This window comes from Anser cygnoides, chromosome 1, assembly GCF_040182565.1.
Source record: "Anser cygnoides isolate HZ-2024a breed goose chromosome 1, Taihu_goose_T2T_genome, whole genome shotgun sequence".
In the NCBI taxonomy this organism is placed as follows: Eukaryota; Metazoa; Chordata; class Aves; order Anseriformes; family Anatidae; genus Anser; species Anser cygnoides.
In genome coordinates, this window is record NC_089873.1 from 8,242,730 (window position 1) to 8,267,010 (window position 24,281).

The 24,281-nt window shown below is 40.8% G+C and overlaps 1 protein-coding gene across 6 annotated transcripts in view; it reads right to left on the reverse strand.

Moving 5' to 3' along the window:
* The window catches only part of GRM3 (glutamate metabotropic receptor 3), a 105,869-nt gene extending 84,985 nt beyond the window's left edge, over window positions 1-20,884 (reverse strand). For 3 of the 6 annotated variants that reach the window (XM_013180449.3, XM_013180447.3, XM_013180446.3), the window contains exons 1-2: window positions 20,715-20,884; window positions 15,824-15,879 (exon numbers count right to left, since the gene is read on the reverse strand). The gene's annotated coding sequence lies outside the window, so the exon portion shown is untranslated. The remainder of the gene's footprint in view (window positions 1-15,823; window positions 15,880-20,714) is intronic. The other 3 variants (XM_013180450.3, XM_048062602.2, XM_013180448.3) reach the window with 1 other exon arrangement.
* Window positions 20,885-24,281: the final 3,397 nt, after the last annotated feature.

Sequence of the window (24,281 nt, forward strand, 5' to 3'; positions counted from 1 at the left end):
ATTAAATCATCAAACCGACCAGTGCAACAGCATCATCCATGAAAGTTGGTACTGGGAACCACTACTACTGAGGCAGGGCTATGTGCAGTCCCAGTGCAGGTCCAGTGGCTGTCTGTAATGTAAATTGTTGTCTGCCCTCTTAATATAGATGTTGATTGAAAGGTGTGTGTGTATGTATTACAGTCCCTTGATACAAGTACAGAACATAGGTTAAAGTAGTTAAAAGGGGGAAAAGTCAGCCACAAACTTGAACCCTAAAATACAACTATAACCCAGTCCACGAGGACTGAAAGATTGCACATCCTCTTCATGTTCAGCAGGGAATTCACTTGCGATTGTTGCTAATACCTGGTTATGCTACCAGGTATTCTACCAGGTATTATGCTAGTCAGAAGGACCATTTTGAACTAATAAGAGGTAGAATTTGAATATGTAAAAAATGAACCATATTAACCCAAACCCAAGGAAGTGATTCTATTTTTGACTGTGGTGAAGACACATTTAGCAGATGATATATGTTATAATGCCCCGGGCCTGATCCTGCTGATAACTTTGTCATTGTGGGTTTAGCTGGCTTAGAGGAGAAAATCAAGTGGGTGGTGAAACCTCTGCAAGATTATGGTACATGGGAATCTCCACGAAGCCTTGACAGTCCCCAGAAAGACTTCTGCTAGCTCTAGATGAGCCAACCTTAGAATGAGAGACATTGAGAAGTGCAGCAGAGGAGGAATAATAAAAGGTAGCTTTGAGAAGAAGAAAGGGGCACACGGGGGAAATCATGAGAATCTACTCCTGGGGTCTATAAGACTCAGATTCACGCTGTTTTATGCAGAAGGGGCAATGTATAGCCTTTTATCAGAGAGCTTCAAATGCATGACAGTTTCTAACAGAGAAGACAGCAAAGGCTAAAGAAAGAAAAGAAAGAACTCAACCCACCAGTCACTGAATTTAAACTAAACTAAACTCTGGTGAACCCTGTCAGGGAATCTGTGTTCAAAAATGAAAACAAGAGTCCTGAGGTCTCAGGATCTCCTGACTCAAGGAGGAAGAACAGGTATTTATGATACTGCAAACGCCTCTATATGAAAACCTTGAGTCTCACAGAAGTCATTTTCTGACAACATCACTTGGAGGGAAGTGTATTTGCTTTAATTTGTGCAGTGTAACCTCCTCCACACTCAAATCACAGAAGCTCTGAGCCTAATTCAGCTTTATGAACAGGAAGCAATGTTTTAGTTTAAGAATGTTAAGTTTTTGGCTTAGTAAATCACTAGTTCAGTCCTTATTATAACTAAGATGAAAGTTATCACATATGCGTGGTATGTAAACTGAGAAGAGCTTTCACATTTACATACTTTAATATTGGACCAGAGTGTTGACAGCGTGAGGTTATTGGAAGAATAATTTAGTATTTTCAGAAAATTTTGAAATGATAATCTTTCAAATTAACAAGATGAAGACGAACAGTGTGCCTAGGCTTGAATACTTGCCAGGTTTTCTAATATTTTTTTCCTCACTTCAACACAGTTTTAATTTGTCATTCCTGAAGATTATGAATATGTAATTCAGAGACCTACTGATTTTAAAGGCGTACAGGCCATAATGACCTTACAGCTTGATTGCTTGCATAAGTCAAGCAAAAAGACTTATCTGGATTAATTCCCACTCCATATCTAACAGTTTATCACTAAGAATTTACGAACCGTTGGACTAAGTTAAAGCAAACGTCTATGAAGCCCATGTCTGATAGTATTCAGACTCTGACAGAGGTCATCAGTGTACACTTAGGGAAGCACAGGTGTAACAATGGACATATAGAGTGATCCTTTTAGTAACATCCTTTTCATGATGCTTTAAGAAACATACTGTATCTATTTAGAAGTTTCAGATGGTAGAAAATCCCCATGACCTTATGTTTTGGGTTTATGTGGCAAGTTTTGGTAATGGGGGGCTGCAGGGGTGACCTCTGTGAGAAGAATCCAGCAGCTGCCCCATGTCAGATCAGAGCCAGCTCCAGACAAGCTCCAAAAGGGACCTGCAGCTGGCCAGAACTGAGCCAGGGAACAACACTGGCTGTGCCTTTCGGAAAAAAAGATTTAAGAAAGTGAAAAAAATTGCTGCACAACAGCAGCTGTGAGAGAAGAGTGAGAACCAGCCCTGCAGCCCCCAAGGTCAGTGCAGAAGGGGGGCAGGAGGTGCTCCAGGGACACAGCAGCAGTTCCCCTGCGGCCTGTGGAGAGGCCCCCGGTGGAGCAGGCTGTCCCCCTGCAGCCCATGGGTCCCACACGGAGCAGATCTCCACGCTGCAGCCCGTGGAGGAGCCCCTGGTGGAGCAGGTGGATGTGGCCTGGAGGAGGCTGCGGCCCATGGAGAGCCCCCGCAGGAGCAGGCCCCGGGCCGGAGCTGCAGCCTGTGGAGAGGAGCCCAGGCAGGAGCAGGGGGGTTGGGGGGGCTGCCACCCGTGGGGGACCCAGGTTGGAGCAGTTTGCTCCTGGGGGATGGACCCTGTGGTACGGAGCCATGTGGGAGCAGTTCTTGAAGAGCTGCTGCCTGTGGGCAGCCCCCGCAGGCTCAGTTTGGGCAGGACGGCATCCCGTGGGAGGGACCCCACGGGGAGCAGGGGCAGAGTGACCATGAAGGGAGCATCAGTGACGAAGCATCAGGGACTGATCACAGCCCCCATTCCCCTGTGCCACTTGGAGGGAGGACACAGAAGAGGGTGGATGGGGGTAGGTGTTTTTAGTTTGCTTTTAGTTTCTCAGTGCTCTAATCTGTTAGTAGTAGGCAATAAATTAATTAAATTAATTTAATCTACCTATACTGAGTCTGTTTTACCTATGACAATAATTGTTGAGTGATCTCCCTGTCTTTATCTCAACTTGTGAGCCCCCCCCGCTTTTTTTTTTTTTTTCATCGTATTTTCACCCCCTTTCCTTTTTAGGAGGGGGAGTGAGAGAGCAGTTGTGGAGTTCAGCTGTCGAGCTGGGCCAAACCACCACACCTTAATTAATCTGCTGCTTACACATGTGGTAAAAGTTCAGTCTCAGTGGAAAGGCAAACTCTGAATTCTGGGAGAGATAATTCCTTTTGCAGGATAAACATCGCCAAATACTAAAAACAATTTCTTAGGGTATCAGACACACTTTGCCTTCCTCCTACGGAGGATCTTGCATTGCAGAGAGATTTGCCTTTTGAAAGAGATGCAGAGCTGTCTTCTGTGGAAATAAATGAGGGAGGACAAACTAGCAAAGACCAGAGAAAAAACAGCAGCACCAAGTTTTCCTCTCGCTGATGTGGCGATTTGTACAAGGTCAGTTACAGAGCAGGCTCTGACCGAAGTTTCAGTCATGCAAGAAACATGGATAAAACTGAGGCTGGTCTGCAAGAATCCTGCAACAGACATTTAGGTGGGATTCTTTTAGTCACACAGCCACGTTATATGTACCTATATCTGATCTGCTTATTCAAATGTCCCTTTACAGTCAGTTTATAGACAAAAAAAGATAAAAAAAAAATTTTTTTTTTTTTTCCTCACAAAGTTGAAAACCTGATGAAAGAGGAGGCAGTGGAAAGAGACTGCTTCTTCTTCCAGATATCTGAGTAGAACTAAGGCAATTCTGGTCTTTATGTGGTTTGTGAAGCAAATGAAATATTACCTTCATTGTTGGTATTAATCACAAGCATAAGGATTAAAAATAAATACATGTATCTGTTTTGAAGTGGAAAGGACCACTTGACTTCTTAGAAAAACTTTTAATGTGATGTAGGTCTGAAGTATCTGAGACGAAATGCAACTATTTGTTTAACTGTTAGGAATTCATAGGAACACTGAATGACGTGAAGTTCAGACCTAAAGGCAAAGTAATTAGCATAGTTGTGCAATCAGCTGAGCCTTTACAGTCACTCTCCACACACTTGCCTGGGCTGGAGTCATACATGACCCCAAGGGCTCAGGGCACAAGGTTCCCAGCACTACAGACAGCGGGAAGCTTGTGGGCAAGAACAAGGAGACAACTGCCTACGTGCCAGGCACAGATCCAGATCATATTGTACTCTCTACAGGCCTAAATATCCCCCAGCACAGTGTAGTTTTACTCCAGAGGAATGTATCTGAGCTGAGAAAATAAGCCTGTTTTGTAGTTTCAGGTATTCTTTTCTGGATGTCACTCTGAAAGTTGACATGGGTGCTAGGAACTAGAGAGGACCAGCTCCTGAAGATGGTGGAGACTGAAAAGAACTGGGTAAGCAATCTGTCCATAGACTGGAAGCTACTACAAAATTTGTGATAGGCAAGTGCTTTGAAAACATCTGAAGGATGTCAGTAAGCTGTGTGCTTAGATTCTGCAATGAAATAAGAGGATTAAACAGAGGAAGAGTTTCAGGCCCTAAAGCATTGCTGGCCCTATCAACCAGCAATGGTACCATAGCTGTGGAAAAATCTGCACATATCCATGTCCATCAAGCAGGCAAAGGTCATTCCCTTCCTCTCAGCAGGAAGAAAATGACACAGATACCAAATGGAGGCCGAACATGGGCCAGAAAAGTACTGTAGAGCTCTTAAGGAAAAGATGCCCACTAGTCTGAGGTTTAGCTGAAGCTGCCTCCAAGTATTACAGGATCACAGAATGGTTGAGGTTGGAAGGGACCTCTGGAGGTCATCTGGTCCAACCCCAGCTCAAGCATGGCCACCTAGAAGAGGTTATTCGAGGACCAAGGCCAAGCCTTAGTGAAGAACGATGAACAAGGAGGATGAAGTGTTACCAGTAACTGTATACTCAAGAAAGGATGTGAGCTGATTGCTTTTCTTTTCAATAATCAATTTAGGAAGCACAGTGACTGTTAAATCATCTGAGTCAATTTGAGGGATTTAACTACATTTCTTCTTCTTATATTGATCATAGCAGAAAAGTCCATTCATAGAGAAAAGATTATCAGAGAAAAATAGATGTTTCTGTCATTCTCAAGACCTTTTTTATCACCCCCTTTTCACCAGCAATAGCTTTTTACTACCTTTCAATTTTCTTTTCAAGTACTATTATTTCTTTCAACAAACATTGAGTCCTTTACTCTAATAAAATCTAAATATTTTCCTTAATGAGCATAAGAGAAAACAATGAATCATGCTAATCATTAGTTGGAACCATCACGCAGCTAGAATTCAGTACCATCTAAAAAGCACTTAGCACACAGGCTAAAGTTCATCATCTCATGAAGGAGCACACAAGATTATTTGGTTCTACAGCCACCAAATTCTTTTCTCTCTTTCAGAAAGGACTAAGCTACCTATGATTGTGCCAATAAACAAACAAAGAAAGAAAAAACAGAGAATCAAGTGCTTTCTTTTGGAACGCTTATTCTTATAACACACTGCACTAATTGCACAAGTGGTCTAAAATGTGTCTTGGTCTCCGATTTTTATTTCTTATACTAAAAGACATAACAGAATATCCCTGCAATTGGTGAGAAAAAAACAAGCAAACAAAAAACAAACAAAAACAAAAAAAAACCACACCACACTTAGGACTCTGTTTTTGCATAAGCATTATTTTGAGTCTTTTCAGGATCCAGTGACAATGAGTGTTTCATGGCTTAGTGGCTGATTCAGCTGACTGGAAATTCAAAATGAGAAGTTGTCCAGTTTCAGAAAACTGCCTGAAACTCTCAGTTTTCCAGATAATATCATCAGTTTCAGTTTCATCGCATATGTGACCAGAAGAGATTGTAACAAAGCTGCATCAAGTTCAGGAGGTGAGAAATTAATAGGGATGAAAGGAGAACTTTGACTGCAGTCATTAACTAAGAAGCAATTAACTTTAACTGTAAAAATAAATGTTATGGGTAGATGTTATGGAAAACTTTCTGATCATAAACATAACGTGACACTAGGACATTTTGCCTGGACAAGTTGTAGAGTCTTCTCCACCAGAAATTTTCCAGAAAATATTCATCAATCTTCTGCCAGAAATAATACACTACTCTACTTTGGTGCAGGAGATAGATGGAATGATTTTCTGTTGTCTCTTCCAACCTTATTTCTGTTGCACAACCCCCATATTTCCCATATTTACAAGCTGTCTCTATCCTTGGATCTATAATAGTGCAGTTATATTGATTTACACCACTTGTGGGATTGGGATAACATGTTGGTGACTCATGTTCTCACGCTATCAACTCCTCAGCAGCTTCCCACTGGTGATGACCAAGGTCAAGAGTCAGAGTGCAGTATCCAGTCCCAATTAAACAGGCTTGTGAGCATGTATGAAGGTAACACTTTATTGTAATGCAAGGATTTTGCTGCTAATTCCTCCCTACTGCTTGTGTAAGCGTATGGAAAGCAAGTAGGCTGACATTTGAAAACTTGAAACTGCAGATCTTATTGATCTCTTGAAGCTATTAAATGATTGAAATGCAGTACACCTGACAAATTGAACAGCATTGCCAGTTGGTGTAACGTGGAGCAGCTGCATTGACTTTGTTGCTAATTTATCACAGTCTAGGATTTGACCCGCTGAATCCTGAATTAAATTTTTATATGTTCGTGAACTATTTATACTGCATAACAAATCATTTTTTTTTTTGATTGTTCACCTGATTTAGGATGAATAAAAAGAATATCTCATGAATATCTCAGTATTCTCCAGGGTCAATGCAGAGGGGACTTAACTAATGAAAGATACAGTAGACTTTGAATAGAAGAAAAATTCCAGGGTAGGAAAGAAAGAGTGTAATTTAGGCTAAATATCTTTTCTATCAATGATATGAATAATGCATATTTTACAAACTGACGACAAAACATAATGTCTTTTCAGAAGAAGACATATAATTCTATATCTCTCTATAAGAAAGATTTTTTAATTTTGAAAAATCTCCTCTTTCTGATTTCCTTTGCATTTTGTATGAACCATAAAACCTCCAAGGAGTTATTTGAATTTCAGTACTGTCTCATACTTTTATTAAAATATACTCTAACCCTGCTTCAATAATTAACATGAAGATAGGGCCCTTATTTCTAACAACTAAAATCTCTCAGTAATTTCAGGATTTCCTTAAGTATACTTTTGATTAAATAATTACTGGGTAGCAGTATTAACAATTTATTCATGATAGAGAACGTATCAAAATTCCTTACTTATGTTTTTGCAGTTCATGCATTTGCCAGTATGTTTTATGAGTATTTATTACAAGATGCTGCCTTGAGTTAATAATATAAAATACCTACTAGTTTCATAATCATCACTGCAGTGCAGAAAGCATTAGAGTTACAGTAGTTCTGCATTGACGACGTCAATAGATTTACTGCATTCATTTCCTTATGCAAATATTCCAATAACATGCATTACTTTAGGATCTTATATAGTGTATTGCCTACACATGAGAGTATCAAACCTTATGCAAGCTAGACTTTAAAGTTGAGAGTGCAAGTTGCGTTGTTCCTTTATTTCTTGTTTGTCTGTTCTCCTAATATTAGAGTTCATTTAATGTTGGATTTTGTAGACACGTACACTTCTGCACAGTTCTTATAGTAAGACTTAGGGATAGCTAATGGTCTTTACATAACAAACTAGATTGTCATCTATACTGAAGATAATGCAGAATGCTGCTGCTTCTAGAGGAGAGCAGGGGCTGAATAAACACTCATAATGAGTTTGTGTGCAAATTAAGCAGACCAGGCATGTGTTGTATGCATACATGCATGCTCTGCCTCTTCATGACAGAGCTTGCTTCTGTCCAGCAGAACAGGCTTGCTTGCTTGCTTGCTTGTTAGGGAGATAGATATTTGCCATATGGATTGTTCTTGTGTAAGATCCTGGAGCAGGAATCCTGGATGATGTTCAGGTCACCTATAGAAGAAGGATCTTTCTGATCTTTCTTTTCTACTACCCAAACAAGGACCAACTTTACTTAAATCTTATCTAACTCATGTCTTGGTTAACTTGTTTTTAAGCACCTTTGGAGATAGGAACTCCCTAGACACCCCATCAATTTATTCTGTTACTTCACTCTCCTTACCATTAAAAGCTTTTCCTGAGGCCTAGTCTTCTGTGTGACAACAGCAGCCTGTGACTTACAGATGATAAGTCCATTTTTCCACACCTCTAACTCTTTTTCTTGCCATTCTCTGGACTCTGTCTCTGTTCTTTATATTTCTTCTTGACACAAAATGCTCAAGAATGGGCACCATATTCCAAATGTATCCCTAATATTCATGAGTAAAGAATAATGTTTACATTCCAAATCTTGCAGACAATATTCCTGTTTATTCATACCAGTAGGAAAATTGTCTTTTCCACAACAATATGATATGGTATAGAGTCATGCTCTGCATCTGATATGCTTTATATCTATTTCTACTGAACTGGTACCTGACCTGTTGTTCATCTTCCCCTATTTGTGGTATTACCTACGTGAGTAATTTTAGGATGAGTCTACCTTTCTTCAGAATTTATTTTGTGAATTTGACTCTGGCAATCCTGAAGTGTAGCTGATCTGAAAACAAAACACACCAACATTCTTTTCTTGAACTTGGAAGACATGATAATCAAGTTAGGTACCAATAGTTCCACGTATCTGGCAAATGGCCAATTACACATCAAAATAATGTAAAAATAATACAAAATAGTAACCAGCTCTCAGCAATGAATTTTAGAACAATTCTTTTGGGTCAGGGGCAATCAGGAGCACTTTCGTAGGACAATACATAGAACTATGCATAATTTTGCAGAAGGATTTTAATTAAACATTGAGAGTAGATGGAATCAATACAGATGGAGAATGCATTCACGTTAATCTTATTGAAAGAGTTTAAATTTTATTTTAGGAAAAGATCAGTACAGAGAGTTCCAATCACATCTTGAATTCCTTCTGCTACTGCTGTCACGGAAGTTTTGCTTGAGAAAGGACTATAGGATTCAAGACCTGCATTTCAAGCAAATTCCTTTGTTAATAAGTAAATGTAGGTGAATTAATACATGCAAAAGAATTTTGGCAGGGATAATAATGGAAACAAATAGAAAAAAATATTAAATGGATTAACACATTTAATCGGTCTTAGGTTGTCTAATGAACAATTAGCCTAGTATTTAATCCTCCTCGATCCATTTATTTTTGCAGCTTTTACTCTCTAAAGATAAACGTGGATGATTTCAAATGTGCTTTTGTTTTTGAAACTACTGGTATTAGTATTACACTGTAATCATTGGCATGGAAACCACATTATAAATGGGAATGGACAAAAATGGGACATGCTAGAGCACCTTTTACTTGGAGCTTTAAAAATGTGCTGCAAAAAAAACTTGCAGAACTCCAAAATAGGATGAGATGGCTACTATTGATTAAATATGAATGACTTTTCACACGGAAGCTATTTCGTAAGGCCTCAGGAACACGCTTGACCATCAATCAATGGCATTACGATGCGAGGTTCTGCTGACCATGATCAGACAGTGAATCTTAGGTTCTTCATTAAAATGATCTAAGTTCAAAAGACAACATATCAAACAAATCTTCAGGATTGCTAAACTCTGAAGCCGTGTATTTTCAGTGGAGGGAAGGAGCATCGAGTTGCATCGTACTGGTTGTCTGAATGTACCTCTGTGTGTCTTTGTATCCCAGACTGTACTAAGTTCTCTCTTACAAGAACAGCAACTTTCCCCTTCGCTCAGTGCACCCATGCAGTGTTTATTTAGCATGCCCAGCATGACTAGATTAGACAGAGGGTGGAGGAAAAGGACTACTCTTGTGCATAAATGTGGCTTCACTCTGATACAGTCACACCAGTTAGACATTCAGAGCAGCTGCTTACCTGTTCAATGGGAACTCAAGGTTTGGAAACTAACAGCCAGGAACTAATGAGATGGAGTGAATGTGTTTTAATTTACTGAGGTATATTAAAACATCATGTTTATTGGTTTGAAGGCTAGAGGGGACATTTTTGTTGTAATGTTAAGTTGCTCCATGAATTGCTACAGATACTTGAGTGAATGCTTATTTTTTTTAACGCCCTTTTTCTTCCTTTTTTTTTTTCCCCTTTCTGAGTTTGTTGTTGTTATTATTTCTAATTTTTATTTATTTTTATTTTTATTTTTTGGTGGTAGTAATAGCTACTCTCATATACGTGAACCTAACAGCTGCAAAGGGTTCTCTAAGGAGCCTTTGGGGCAAATGCCTGTGGCAGTTCCATCTGTGATGTTTTTTGTGTCCTGACTATTTTGGGATATGTTCTAGGTTGGCCAGGGTAAAGTTTGAGTCTTAAAAACGGAAAAGAAATTAAACAAAAGAGGCAGAAAGTGTGCCTAGGGGGCATGAGGTTCTGGATTCTTGCCTAATGCCACACTCATCAGGCTTAATGTAGATGATCTCTGTGTGGGTTTGCCAGGAGCAAAGTCGAACTTCTCATGCGAGACTTTGTGATGCATTGCTCCATAGTCATGATCCTGAAAGCATGAGCATCTTCTGCCTTTTCATGGGTCTACAGTTGGAATACCCAAACAAACACTGATCCCATATTTGTATCCATTATTCAGCTCAGCATTCATTGGTATTTCTGATGCTTGGAGCTGGCTTGGCGGCTTCTCTGGTACAAATGTCTGCAAAGACATCCCTGTATAATCACTAAACCTCTCCTTGGGTTTCTGCAGTACAAAGTCCCTGATGACCATGAAACCTGGAGGTTTCAGGCTCCCGAGGATCTAGTCTCTGACTTGTGGACAATCAGCTCATAGATGCAGATAGTGATCATGATTGTCACTTCATGCTAAGCATGCTAAACACCATTAGTGCTAGACAATGCAGTAGTTAAGCATCCCTCTGCTTAGTAATGATTGCACCAAAAGAAGCCATCGCCCATATAGATACCTATGGCAAAGATAAAGGACCAGGTGGTTCAAACTGTCTAAGTTTTCTTCTGAAATGTAAATGTAGTTGTGAGGGCTGGAAATTGCTTGGTTGGAGTTACATGTGCCTGTCAACTAGAGATGACCAGAAGCAGTCAAGAAAAAATGTAGCAAATTGGAAGATGACAGAACAAAAATATCACTATAACCTGAGAGATTTGGAGAGCTCTTCGGACTAAACGTGGGCTGGAGTAAGGCTTGGAGCACAGAACAAAGAAATGGCACAGAGGATTTCTTTGAGGAAGGTTCTGTCCGTGACAAGTGAAGTCAAGTCATTCATCAGATATACTCATCTTTTGGGTATGGATCCAAATGGGCAACTGGAAAAGGTCCAAAGAAAAACAAGAATAACAAGATTCTTAAAAAAAGTACAAAACGAAAAAAAAAAAAGCAGTTATTTCATTGAGTCAAGAGGCAAGACTGAGAGGGGAACATTGTATAAATGAAATTTTAAAAGCCAAGCCCCAAACACTTTGCTGTGTAAAAAGCTGGCGTGGAAGGGAAAGCACTAAACTGCTTCCAATTTCCATGGCAGACAGGACAAGAGTGTCAGACTCAGTTGCAAAAAGTGGGATTTAGTTAAATTTTAGAGACTTTCTGATCATAACGACAGTGAAGCACTGGCATGTGCTATTGCAGAAGGCTGTGAAATCTCTCTTGCTGTAGATTTGAAGGGAAAGGTTCAACAAATACCAGTTGGGAAAGACATAGAGTTAGTTTATGCTGTTTTTGGAGGGTGAGATGTATTAGGTGAAGTCCCTACCAATGTCATCATCTGGGGAACTATAAATGTAAAATTTTCCTCTGTTCAGGAAAATGGAACATTATGTACAAGTCTTTGAAAATGAAGAAGCTTACATCAAAAAGACTTTTTTCTATCCATTTCTACTGTAATGGATACTGCACCAGTTCAGGGTGGGTTCTAATTGGGACCTTGTGCCCTTGCCAGGAAATCGTAGGGACTAAGAAACTCCATTACTCTTTGCAGCCGCTCCCTGGACATTGATTTAAGGTATCTCAGTCTAAAAGGAGCTATTTGTCTGTTCCTTCCTTAAAACTGATGAATGTGAAATAGGCAGGTTGAAAGGAGTTTGTGGAGTCTTGTCTCTACCTCTTTACCTACTGCCCGAAATACCAAGATCAGTGACATTTTAAGGAGCAGAAATGTGTCCCACACGTAAGGCATTACTGGGTCACACCACTTCCCAGTGCTATGTCTGAATGCCACAAATCACATTTCACCCTTTGGTCAAGAAATCTGTGCGTCGAGTCGTTCCCTAGTTCCCAGGAGGTGGCGTTACTTCCAGACTAGATTCTGCTTCCTTTCATCCTAATGAATAATGCCACTAGGAATGTGTTTATCTGAGCTCGATACCCAAGTCATTAAAACTTCACCCCTGAGCTTTATCCTGGGTATCTGCTTCTGGGAAAAATCTTGATCAGGTTGACTGATACCATTGATAAATTCATAGTTTTCAGAAATCTTGAAAATGCTGATAAAACAATGAAAAGAAATCAAATTTCCCTATTCATCAGAGGGCTCTAATGCTGGTGAAGTGCCTGATATTTCAAATAACCTTTCAAATAGTCTCTGAATCTGCTGAAATAAAGACACTTTTCCCACATTTTCCTTCTCTGCCTTTCACAAATGATGGTTCTTTTAACATCCTTCTCTCCACTTTGTTTGCTTAGAGGATCAAAGCTTTTTTATTTATTTCTTTTTCCTCCAAACTGTTTCTGGAGTGTTAAAAAGCACCACCAGTATACTGAGTTTACATTACAAACAAGTTAAAATTCCCAGTCTGTCAGAGCTTTTCTCCTAGGATACCAAGGAAAGCAAAGTTCAGCTAAACTGCACAATTAATCTGAGATCACTTCTGAGTGAAAAAGAAAAGGTTGTTTAAAGCAGGGCTGTTCTCTTCTTGGAGATTTAAAGTCCACTTCAGTAAGAAAAATTATTATTCCCTGAAAGTTATCTTGCTTTATTTGTATTCCAGGAGCTATCCCATTAGATCATCATCCCTTTTCACTCATAAAATCATCTTAATGAGTCAACTGTGGGATTAGCCGTATGTAAATAGATCTTTATTGACAGCCGCATTGACAAGCAAACGGATGAAAAAGGGCACGGACTGCATGTTGCTTTTGCTAGAACAGCAGTCACTTTTGTCCTGCCATGAAGACCTTAAGGCAGACAGCTTATTTTTGGGGTAGAAAGAAAATGCTCTTCTTCAAGGTAAATGTACCCTGTAATAATGGTAAGATAAAGAAGTGACTGAAGCAGACTTTTGTGCTGACATACCATTCCCATACAGGCAACCACTGCCCTTTTCTCAACTTTTGAAAGCAAAGAGAGTAGCCAGATAACTCAGGCTAGTGCAGCAGTCCCATGTAGGATGGGCTTGCGCCTTTTTTAGAAAATGCATTGTCTGTTGTTCTTATTGTTTATCATTGTCATTGTCAGGGCTCTTCTAAAACCCCTGATGGCTGCAAGGAAGAAAGTGAGCAAACACAATTAAAAGAGAGCTTGGAGGCATACACTGAAAACAGTCAAAGGGTAGATTTGACAAGGGTTTTCTTACAGTATTTAGAAAAATATGATAAAAGGATTCCTATAAAACTTTGTAAATTTTCCAGTAAAATGTCATTTTCTGGTAGTATTTTTTGACAAGTATTTCAAAATGAGGAAAACCAGCCCATCATTACTGTCTATGCAAACAATGTGCTGTACAAATCATCAGCATATTATTTTCACACCACTTTGCTAAATTTTATTCCAGTATTATTACACTGATATCAGAGGGTGGTTTTTTGTTGCTGTTGTTTGTTGGTTTTGTTTTGTTTTTGTTTTTCCTTTTTACTTTTAAAAAGGAGAAGTTTAGAACACTGGCAAAAAGCATCTGTTAGCAGGTAAAAGTTTTCATCTGTTGTGTACTGAAACATCTGAAATCTTTTACAATGGAACAAATTTGGTGTCAGTTGAAATACAGTGAAAATGTCTTTTTGACTGACTGAACGCTAGTAAAAATGCAATTGAAAGTCTATGACAAAAAGCCAGAAAGTCTATGGCTGTTTTCCTAGCTGCTAGCACTAATTACTCAAATAAAAACAAAATCTCACCAAAAGTTATAAAGAAGTAGGTTTTTTTGTTGTTTGTGTTGTTTATTTTTTTAAAAACTGCCTCATCATAGCAGAATCAATTATGTTTTTGTATAAAATATCAAATTTTTATATACTCTTACAGGTAAAGATAATTTTTGGCATTCTTTAACCATGTAAGCAGATCCAAGCAACCAAACTATGTTAACACCTCAGAACTGAACTCTCTATGTTTTACTGCACAATATCTTTTTTTTTTTCTCTCTGCTTCCATCATTTTGTCTGTTTATCTGTCCTCTCTTCTCAAAAAAATATGTAGAAGCAGCGAGAAGAAAAAAAAAAGTCTGAGTTCTGGAAACATCCCCAGAAATTACTTTTCTTTTTTTTTTCTTTAAGTCAGATCTCTTTGGGTGTGTGATCCTAACAGCAGGACAACCAATTTCGGCTAAGCTTCACTATATATTTAACTCACAGTTATGTATATGTGACATTTTCATACGCTATCAGAGCAATTTCTTCTCATGCTTTCCTAATAATTTCTTCACTGGTTGATGCAACCACCATGAATAAAATTAATAATAACAATATAAATACATAATAATAAAAAAATTACATAGAAATTGCTAGGCAGGAAGTATCAGATCAGGAAACAGCTCAGCCATAACTGCTTTATAAAACATACAGGTAGAAATGTTCATTCAAGTTCCACTGCAAGTTTCCCATCAGGTAGACGTGGCCCATACAAGCAGGAGCCAGTATGGGGTGTAAGGAGCCCTAACCACAACTCTGTTACATAAAAGAGATGGCAACCATCCCAGCACTGTGAGTTGAATATTGAAATGATCAGGAGCTGCTGTGTGTACCCTATGCAAATTAGTCAAGGACAGCAAGGTCAGTGATGATCTAGGAGCCTCTCAGGGCATACACTAGCTTTACATAGGGTTGTATTCCTCACCAGAGAAGAGGAGTGTACCTGGCTCACAGTGCCCTTTCTTCCCACAGCAGAAGATTGGGGGTTCCCCAACAGCTCCCGCATCTACTCACACTTACTGTTAGTTAGGTATTGGTGGAGCAGGGAGCTACACTTGAATTACTCCTGACAAAAGCCACAGGTGGGTAAAAAAAAATCAGAATATTGTATCTTTTCACCCTCCACTGATTAAACAATATTTAGGAACAGACTTAAAACAATCTTATCTCCCAGACAGTGACGATGTAACTATTGTAAGCAACTTCTAGTAGCAATTTACTTCTGCCAATTTAGCAATTGATTTAGATGTTGAAATAGGGGGTTGTAAGGTTTCCAAGCCCTTTTCAAATGGTGTCCCATACTACACTCCATAGATTGCTTAAGGAGGTAGCCTAAGCTAACTATTCATTTTTATTCTATTCTATTCATTAGAATATAATAGTTCATTGAGAACAGACCTGCAAATATTATCAAGTCCAAATGCCCTTCATCTTTCTTCTCATGGACACCTTAACTTTAACACACTAATTCTCCTAACACAGTTCTGATCCATGAATTTACTGACTTTGTGGTCACCCAAAGAGCTTTTGACTTCATTCTCCCACAGGTGTGCTTGCTTTGTTTTTCTCTGGACCCTGACTACTTTTTCCTTGACTTCCTAAGTGACCCATCAACCTGCTTTTACTTCCTTTGTTTTTATTGCACTGTCTCTGGATTTTACCCAGAACTTGTACAAGACTACGTGTTTCCCCTCCCTCCTCTCAAGGGTATCCTGATTTGTTGATGTGTGTTCACCTATGGTCATTGTATGTTGATACCTTGTAAGACTTCTTGGTTATCATGGACTTTAAAAATCTTTTACCTTTCTCCTCTCCACCTAGCTTCTTTATCTTCTTTCTCTCTTATGACTTCAAATTACTGTGGAAAAAAAAATAAATCAGTTTTACATTTTCTCTACTAGCTTGCCGTACCATCTCCAATGCTGTTCCCTACTTTAGTCAATATGCCTGAATGCAATCTTTTTGCTTACAAAATTTTGCAGTTATTGGTTCCACAACACACGCAATATTTTAGTCCTGCTATTTGGACCACAGGGTAATTTCTGATCTCATCAATGTCAGTTTCTTCTTTGTCGCCTTCATCTGCTTTTACATCTCCTCAGCCCACAACTGACTTACCAGTCCATTTACTTTTCTCTCAGCTTGAATAGTCATCTGAGTGTCTTTACTGCTCTTTCTTTCCTTTCCTATCAAGCTATTTTATTCTCTTTATTTTTTCCCATTTTGTCTCCTACAGCTCTTTCCATTTTCCTGAAACATATTTTTGGTCTTCATGACTGTTCTCTATTCACCTTTCTAATGGAGCATTTCAGAGTCTAAGAGCATCCACCAAAAGTCTTCCCCAAGTTCCCATTTCATTTTTGAAGTGTTTATAATCCATGCTCTCTGTACACTCTGTCCTCGATGCATATTTAATATAGTTTATATTCATGGTCATCACCCTGTATTCCTTTGGATTCCTTTGAAAATGACTTTCAAGGTCAAGGTCATCAGTACCATCAAGGTCAAGTCACATGCTAGATGTAAAGTGCTCTGAGGGAAGGCTGCCTCTGTAATTGGGGTTAAAACCATGCATGTAGATAAGTTGGGTCTTAGAAGGTTTGGAAAAGCTGCCACACTGCTACATAGGTTTTTGATACAACCTATTGATTTATGCAAGGAGCCCGTAAGTTCTTACAAAAGCAGTACAATCACTAACTACCTAAACACTCCCATAATCTCAGCAGAGCTATGAACAATAGCATGATAATGGTTCCAGCTACATCATCTTGTATTTGAGAGGGCCAATATGAGATGAAAGCAATATAGTTCTACAGCCTTTATTTTTGTATAATTTGGTAAAGCTCTAGTAAATTCTCTTCTCTTTGACTTTAATAGGTTCATTGCGATTTACCCCCATATGAAAATCTGCTGCATTGCTTTAGAAACACAGCTAGGTAGTATATTCCTTGGAGTATGTTGTTAAAAATGAACATCCCTGAAACAAAACACTAGAGAACCTTGTTGGACAATAGATAAACCAGAAAATTCATTTAGGTCACCCACTGGATTCTGGGTTTACTTGAAAAAAAGAACAAATTGCACTAATCCGTAACAGTTACACATCTCCGTAACACATCTAACAAAGAACTGTATTTCTGTCTCAGTGGAAATATCTGACAATTGCACTGAGGCTGTTTCCAGGCATCATTATACTCAGGAGAAATTCCTATTTTTTTTTTTGTCATTTTACTCCTACTACTGAGATTAAACTCATGATTTTCAAGCCAATTTGTATTTTCATAAAACGAAATATGTGCCAGATTTTTCTTCCAGTTTAGGGCTAGATTATCACAGTGAAAGTTGGCTGAATGTTCATAGTCAGAGACAGTGACAGTCAGAGATGTAGGAAGATGACATCAGCTGAATACTACGCTCCTTTCCTTCCATCTTTGGAGCATATCTTCACCACCGTCAGGCTCTGGACATCCAGTGCAGGGTGCAGGGACAGGGTGGCATCACCCTTCTGCTCACCCTTGTCTCTGGCTGCATTGCAAATGCAGGGGTTAAAAGTACAAACTTATTCTTTGCACTAAAGTGGAGAGTGAGAAGATAATCATCTCTAACCTAGACTAAGTTCTAGATTGCTTAAGACCAACTGTCAGTTTTATATCAGCAAGCAGAAAGAAAAGCTGTTCAATATTGCATGATCTTCTTCACGAGAGCTTATGTAGCTGATTGTAGTTACACTTATTCACACACCAACTATAATGCTCTCTGATCCTGGAGCGTGTCAAACGTCTCTGTGTTGTTCAGTGGCATTCTAAGTGTGATAGTATGCCTACAGTTTTACCAACTTAAAAAATTCATACTAATTGATCAATAACTACAGTACAAGTTGTAAGAAATGAGCGGCAGAAATCCTGACAAACATTTTACAGGGCTTGGGAAAGAGCTTTCTGAAACTGAACAGAGTGAAGTCCTTTCTGCAGGATGCTAGTGGCAAGTTCAGCATCCTCTTAGGGAGGATCTTGTGCCCCATGAAAGCTTTAGGCTTGATTCTGAAATCACACTGCTAAACCAGGCTGTACACCTATTAGGGAATTTAGCCCACCAGATTCAAAGGAAAAAATGCAGATTGACCCCAGCATAAGTGAGGACCGGGTCACTCAGGTCTTACAGTATTCTACATGGGACTCTGTGAAGCTCAGGATAATTTACTTTCTGTGGGACACTTCTGTGACAGAAGTGCATTTGCACGAAACATCTGTAGAGCTCTTCATTTAAATGCTGGCATGCTTTCTTACACCTTTTTCATTTCCATATTCAGCTCTACTTAAGTTATCACTGAATTGGATTATGCCACTATTTCTAGTGCATTTCTTTTCTTTTGTCTTTCCAGTCTAATTAACTAAATTTCTTCCTTACTTTTCAGTTAAGTATAAAAACATCAGGTGAATACAGAAAGATATTTTACCCCTGCATCTTGCTTTACATTCACTCCTTCAATGATAAAATTAGAATCCTACTCTTAGACGAGGTGTCAACATTTGCCTTACTTTATTCATAGAAGCTTATAAGTAGGTCACCAGTACAAGTCACCCAGACAAAGATCAATTGCAATTACAGAAGTGTCTTAGCTCTGGGATGAAATTCTCATTTTAGTGTACTTGATAACAATGCAATTTTGTTTAATTTACAGAACAGTAAAACAACTGGTGGATTTTCAATGTTAAAGCACTTTTCATTTTATATACACAATGCAAGACTCTAGAAATAGAGAGAGCAACGGTGCACGGTGTCATTCTCAAAAGAAAGCAACAAGCAAAAGAGCTACAGAAATTAGAGTATGAATTATTCTAACAGAGGACAAATTAACTTGCATTGTTCCTTAGGTAAGCCATTTATTAAGAAGGATTTGCAAGGATTGTTAATGATTTCACCCAAAGAGTGAACAGAAACATTACAAAAGTACAATCGTTCCCTTACCCTAAGTGTGAATAAAGCTGGCTTAAAGTGCATTTTTTCCCAGTGTAACTGAGGAAGTTACATTCTCTCGTATTACTTGCATTTATCTACATAAACAACAGCAGAAGATGTCATGATGATCTAGGTGTATTTGGAGAAAACGAAAAAAGGTCTCCTAAAATATGCAGTTAATCAGGTGGGTTGTGTGCTTTTCAAATTGTTTTCATGCATATTTAATCAACCTGAGGCATATACTTATGCAAGATGAAATAGGTACCAGTCTGTGTCCCAGGCTGCTTTGTTTCACAGTCTTCCAATATAGATTTTTTTAAAACTTGAATTAATTATTTAAAAAATGCTCAAAAAACATTTTCAGCAGGTGACATAAACCAAGAAAAAGCCAAAGAACTCACAAACTAGCAACAAATCCTTAGCTCAGTTCAATAGTTCAATGCAGTATCAGTAAGATGACTAGATTTTCTATAATTGCTTGTGTTTTTATCTTTTTTAATCAAGATTGCTGAAATACAGGGATGTATGCATTAAGCATGGAAGCACTGAAATAACATAGGGGGAAAAAGTCTCCCAAATATCCTCCATTCCCCAAAACCCTACCTACATGCTATCGTGGAGATACACTTTCTCACACCCACATGTGTATCTCTGTAGAAATGTGAGCCTGACACACACACATAGGTGAAATATATGTAGCCACACACCTACAGGACTACACACAGATAAATATCACCTAGGAATAAACACACATTCCTATGAATCTATACACATATACACCTATATGCACCTAAGCGTACACAAGCATAGGTATACACAAACATACATCCAGAGACATGGGAACATAGGCAAGGTGCATACATAAGCACAAACAACTCTAGAAGCACCCACATATACCTATACAGCTAGATGCATACTCACATGGACAGATAGATATACAAGCACATATGAAGGAGAATTTACATTAACTCTATGATCCCTGCAATTTTCTCCTTTCTTTTTGAAGCCTTCCAATTTTAGGACCTTGGGGTGAGCTGGGTCCCTGGGAGACACCTCTGCAGGAGCAAAGCCCTTCCACTTTCTTTAAGGTTCCCCACCTCTCTCCCAGCAGCAGATCCAGGGAGATAAGCTGGGTACCCAGCACAGCTCTCCCAGCTGCTGGCTCGGCACTTTCCAGCCCAGCTTAAGGAACGGGAGAGGACAGCATGCTTAAGATCTCCTCCCTTCACCCCCAAAGCCTGCTTCTATGGGAGCAGGTACCTCTGGGCAACATCTGGACACAGCTGCTTTGCCCAGGGCAAGCCAGCCCCTTTATGCCCACCTCCCCCCATCCAGCTGTGAAGCACCGGGGTCTCCCTGCACCCTACCTCCCCACCACAGGAGTGACAGCCTGAGCCCCCCAGAACCACCCTCTCCTGGCCCCTGGCTCCCATCAGCAAACCTCTTTGCAAAACGCCGCTCTAAACTTTTTTTTTTTTTTTTCCCCGTGGCTGCACAGCCTGCAGTCCTCCGGGCAGAGGCTGCATCTCCTCGGGAGAGCAGGATGCAGGGTGCGGGTTGCAGGGACCCGGGATGCAGGGACCCGGGATGCAAGGTGAGGGTTGTGAGGACTGGGATGCGGGATGCAGGGATGGATGTGAGGACTGGGATGCAGAGATCCGAGATGTGGGATGCAGGGATCGGAATGTGGGATGCAGGGACCAGGACGTGGGCTAGCAGTGCCCAGCTCCTTACCGTGCAGTGAAGGTGGGTCCCGGTGAGGGTCTCCAGCTGCTCTCGGGCATCGCGGGCCTCCTGATGTGCTCGTTAAACATCCACCGGGGAGTCTCACCCCCCAAACTTGCGTGAGCTGCTTCCTCTGGGAACAGTCACGGTCTCTCCCCCCCACTTTGGATCAGATCCCGATGGAAACTCATCAAGGCCTCCTAAGCGGTCGGGGGTAAGGCTGGGAGGGAGGAGGAGGAGAGAGGGACAACGGGAGGGAGACACTACGATCACCAAGTAATCGTCCCCTTCCCTTCCCCTCTCCTCTGGAGCACCCGCTTCCCGTTCCTCCGAGCAACTTTGCCTCTCCTTGGCCAGGCAGCGCCCGGTACCAGCGCTGCTAATTGGGGTCCCCTTTCGCAGCCTGGCATCTTTCTAGATCTCCTCTCCTTCCCGGGCAAAGGGGATTGGCGCAAAGCTTTAAATTAGGAGGCGACCTAGAGTTGCAAAGACAAGGAGGGAGAGCCGGCTGGCGTTCGCAGGCTGCCTCTCCCGGCACTCGGGGCGTGCGGTAGCTCTGCGGAGGGGCTGCCTGAGGCTTATCCCTACCATTTATTCATTCACTGCGTTCCTACGTCTAACTTGGGAGCTGCCTATTGCTCCTGGCACGGCCGGGAGCGGGGCTGTGGCAGGGAGCCCTTGGAAGGGGACCCGCCGCCGTCCCCATGCTGCGGGGCTGTTTAACGGCACGGGCAGAAGAGCAGTGGGGTCCCGGAGGGGGGGGGGGGGGGGGGGACGACGACACGGAGGAGGTAAAGGAGGGGGGGAGAAAAGACACGGGGACGCTGCTGTCGCCTGGCAACCCTGCATCCCTGCCCCGAGCATCCTTCCCTCAGCCGCCTGATTGGACGTGGCCGGGGGGTGCCGCCCCTCCGAGGATGCTGCGCCCCAGCACTGCGCCTTGGCGCATCCTCAAAAAGCCGGGAGCGGGCAGGGGACCGCGAGCAGAAGCGAGAGCCGAGGCAGCTCAGGGTGCTGTGTCGCCGTCCTCTGCCTCCCCTCTTCCAGCTTTGCTTCTGCTCTACACCTCCTAGAAAAAAGAATAATTTGTATGCATACAGATCCAAATATACAAACATATCTGTTTATAGGTAGATAAGGAAACATATATCCTACATATTCTACTTGCATTATCTATATTCTCTATGTTGTCTCTCTATATTCTCTCTCTATTGCTAATGCTCCCATAAGGGAAGACAAAAGAGAAATTGTTCCTGGGGAAAGAGCACTCCAGAGTGCAGCAAAGCTGGATGCGAAAGCAAAACAAAACAAAACAAAACAAAACAAAAAAAAACAACTACGTTTTGTGGTATATAAGTTTGAAAACCAAAGGGTTACACCACCCAAAATGTTAACGGGAGGTCGTGGTCCTAAAGAGAGAATTAAACACCACGAGGTGAGTGCAACATCAGGGAGGGTGGATGGATTGACTTGCTGCATGGGGCACTCACCGCTGGAATGAGATGTGGCTGCACTGCTCATTCTCTGCTAGGGGGGACGGTGAGCAGCTGCTTCCTGCTGGTAGAGTGTGGCATGGAGATGGTGTCTGTAAAATCCCACTACCTCCCTCTCCGTTACAGCTTCTGTCGGGACACGGTGCATTTCTCACCTCTGAATGTTCAGCGGGGAGAAAAAAACCCATCCAGTTCTCCTGGAGTGCTTCCCCCACCCTCAGGCTTGCCCCCAGCCCAGCTCCCCACTTGCTCACCGTGAGCGCTCAGGTAAGACAAAGAAAGAGGCACTGCAGTCAGGAGCTGCAATCCAGCAACTCACGTGGGGCCACTATTGTTCCAGCAGCCCCAGTTCCAGTAAGAAATTAAGCCAATTCAAAGAAAGATGAAATAAAACAACAAAATCTATCTCTTGTTTTTAATCTTTTGTGTTAAGTTATTTAACATCTCTTTACTTTTGTGATCTTCCCATTACATTTCAGCTGCTTGGCTAATTTTATAAGAGTATTTTTCTTGGAAGCCAAGGACATTTGCTAAGATGTGCATGTTAAACTGTTTCATTAAGGACTTCAAAGTTAAGCTGGAAGCAAAATGAAGTAGTCCAGTTCCTCTCAGGGTTACTCTACTGTAAATTGGATTAAAAGTACATAAGACATTGCAGTAACATCAGGGCAAGCTGGAATAAGTAGGAAATCAGTCTCCTGTCCTTTAAATCACAGCACAGTGTGACAAACAAGTCTGCAATACTTTTTTTTTTCTTTTTCTTTTTTTTTTTTTTTTTCACACTCTTGCAGGCTGATTGCCAGGAAAGTCTAGTGGAAAGGAGGATCTGATTCTGCATTGTCTTGTACACAGTAGTCAGGGCTCGAAGTGAGTAGGAAAGTAACTTTTTGGTTGGATAGGATATAAAACCCACTGTGTATGAAATTGGTCACCATAGGCACCAAGTGGAATTTGGCTCAGAGATACTGTAAAATTTTCAGCAGGCAACTTTTGTAGGGGCAAGGCAACCTGGTCACTCATGTCTGTGCTTCGAGAAGCATCCTTGGCACAGATGGCTTATTCTTTTTCCATACTTGCTGCTATGCAATGTCTCGTAACAGTCCCTAATGCTGCTACCCCTTGCATTTCCATCTTATTTATGGCTACTGAGAAGCAGGGGAGTAAACCCACCCAGCTGGCCAAGCTGCAGGTGAAGACACGTGGGTTTCAGTTCTACTTTCTGCCAGTGCTCTTCCTCTGCTGGTTCTCCTGGCACAGTGGGGTCACTTTTCATCCATCAGAGCATCTATACCAGTCATCCCCAAAACAGATTCTGGTGATCTTATTCCTGTGTATGACGGGCAGAACCACCTTTATGTTTTGTAGGGAAAATATCTGTGCTGCTGTTCTTTCTGGGGACGGCACCTGCTATGTGCAAAAGGTGCTGTGAAGATGCAGTCCCACACTAAGCATGTATTTTCAGACAGTCAGTTACTGAGATGAGTACACACAGCGGTACGACGCAAGGCAATCCAGAGCTCTAATAAGCTGTGCTTGGGTGTTACTAGGCAAATTGCTCACTTGAAGCTAAATTGTGCACCTTACGATACACTTGAATGCAGATATACCCACGGTCAGACACAGCAATCAGACAGCGTAAGGTCTGTCCAGGGACAGCTCTGAGAAAATAATCAACAGCCCTCAGTGTCTTTGACCTGGATCCAGAGAAGGAGTCTTAATATGCTACTTATTTATTTATTTTCTTTCAGACAGAATAAAGTAAAAGCAGAATTAAAAGTTTCTGAAATAGAGATATTTTGCTTTTGTGAATTACCTCTTAGTGATATAATAGCTCTAGCAATTTAAAAGATAGATTCCTTTCAAAGTGAGTTACCACATCATATTATACTGAGCTCACAGGAAGGTTTGATGAGCAGAAGAGTTTGTTTTTATAAAACTCTTGAATGTAATTAATTAACAGGCCTACCACCACAATTAAACAGGTGCGTATCTTTCTTAAATGGAATTTCAGCAGGAGTTTCAAGATTGTACACCTGGGAACTTTCCAATTTTACATTTGATGGCAAGATACTGTTCCAGAAGA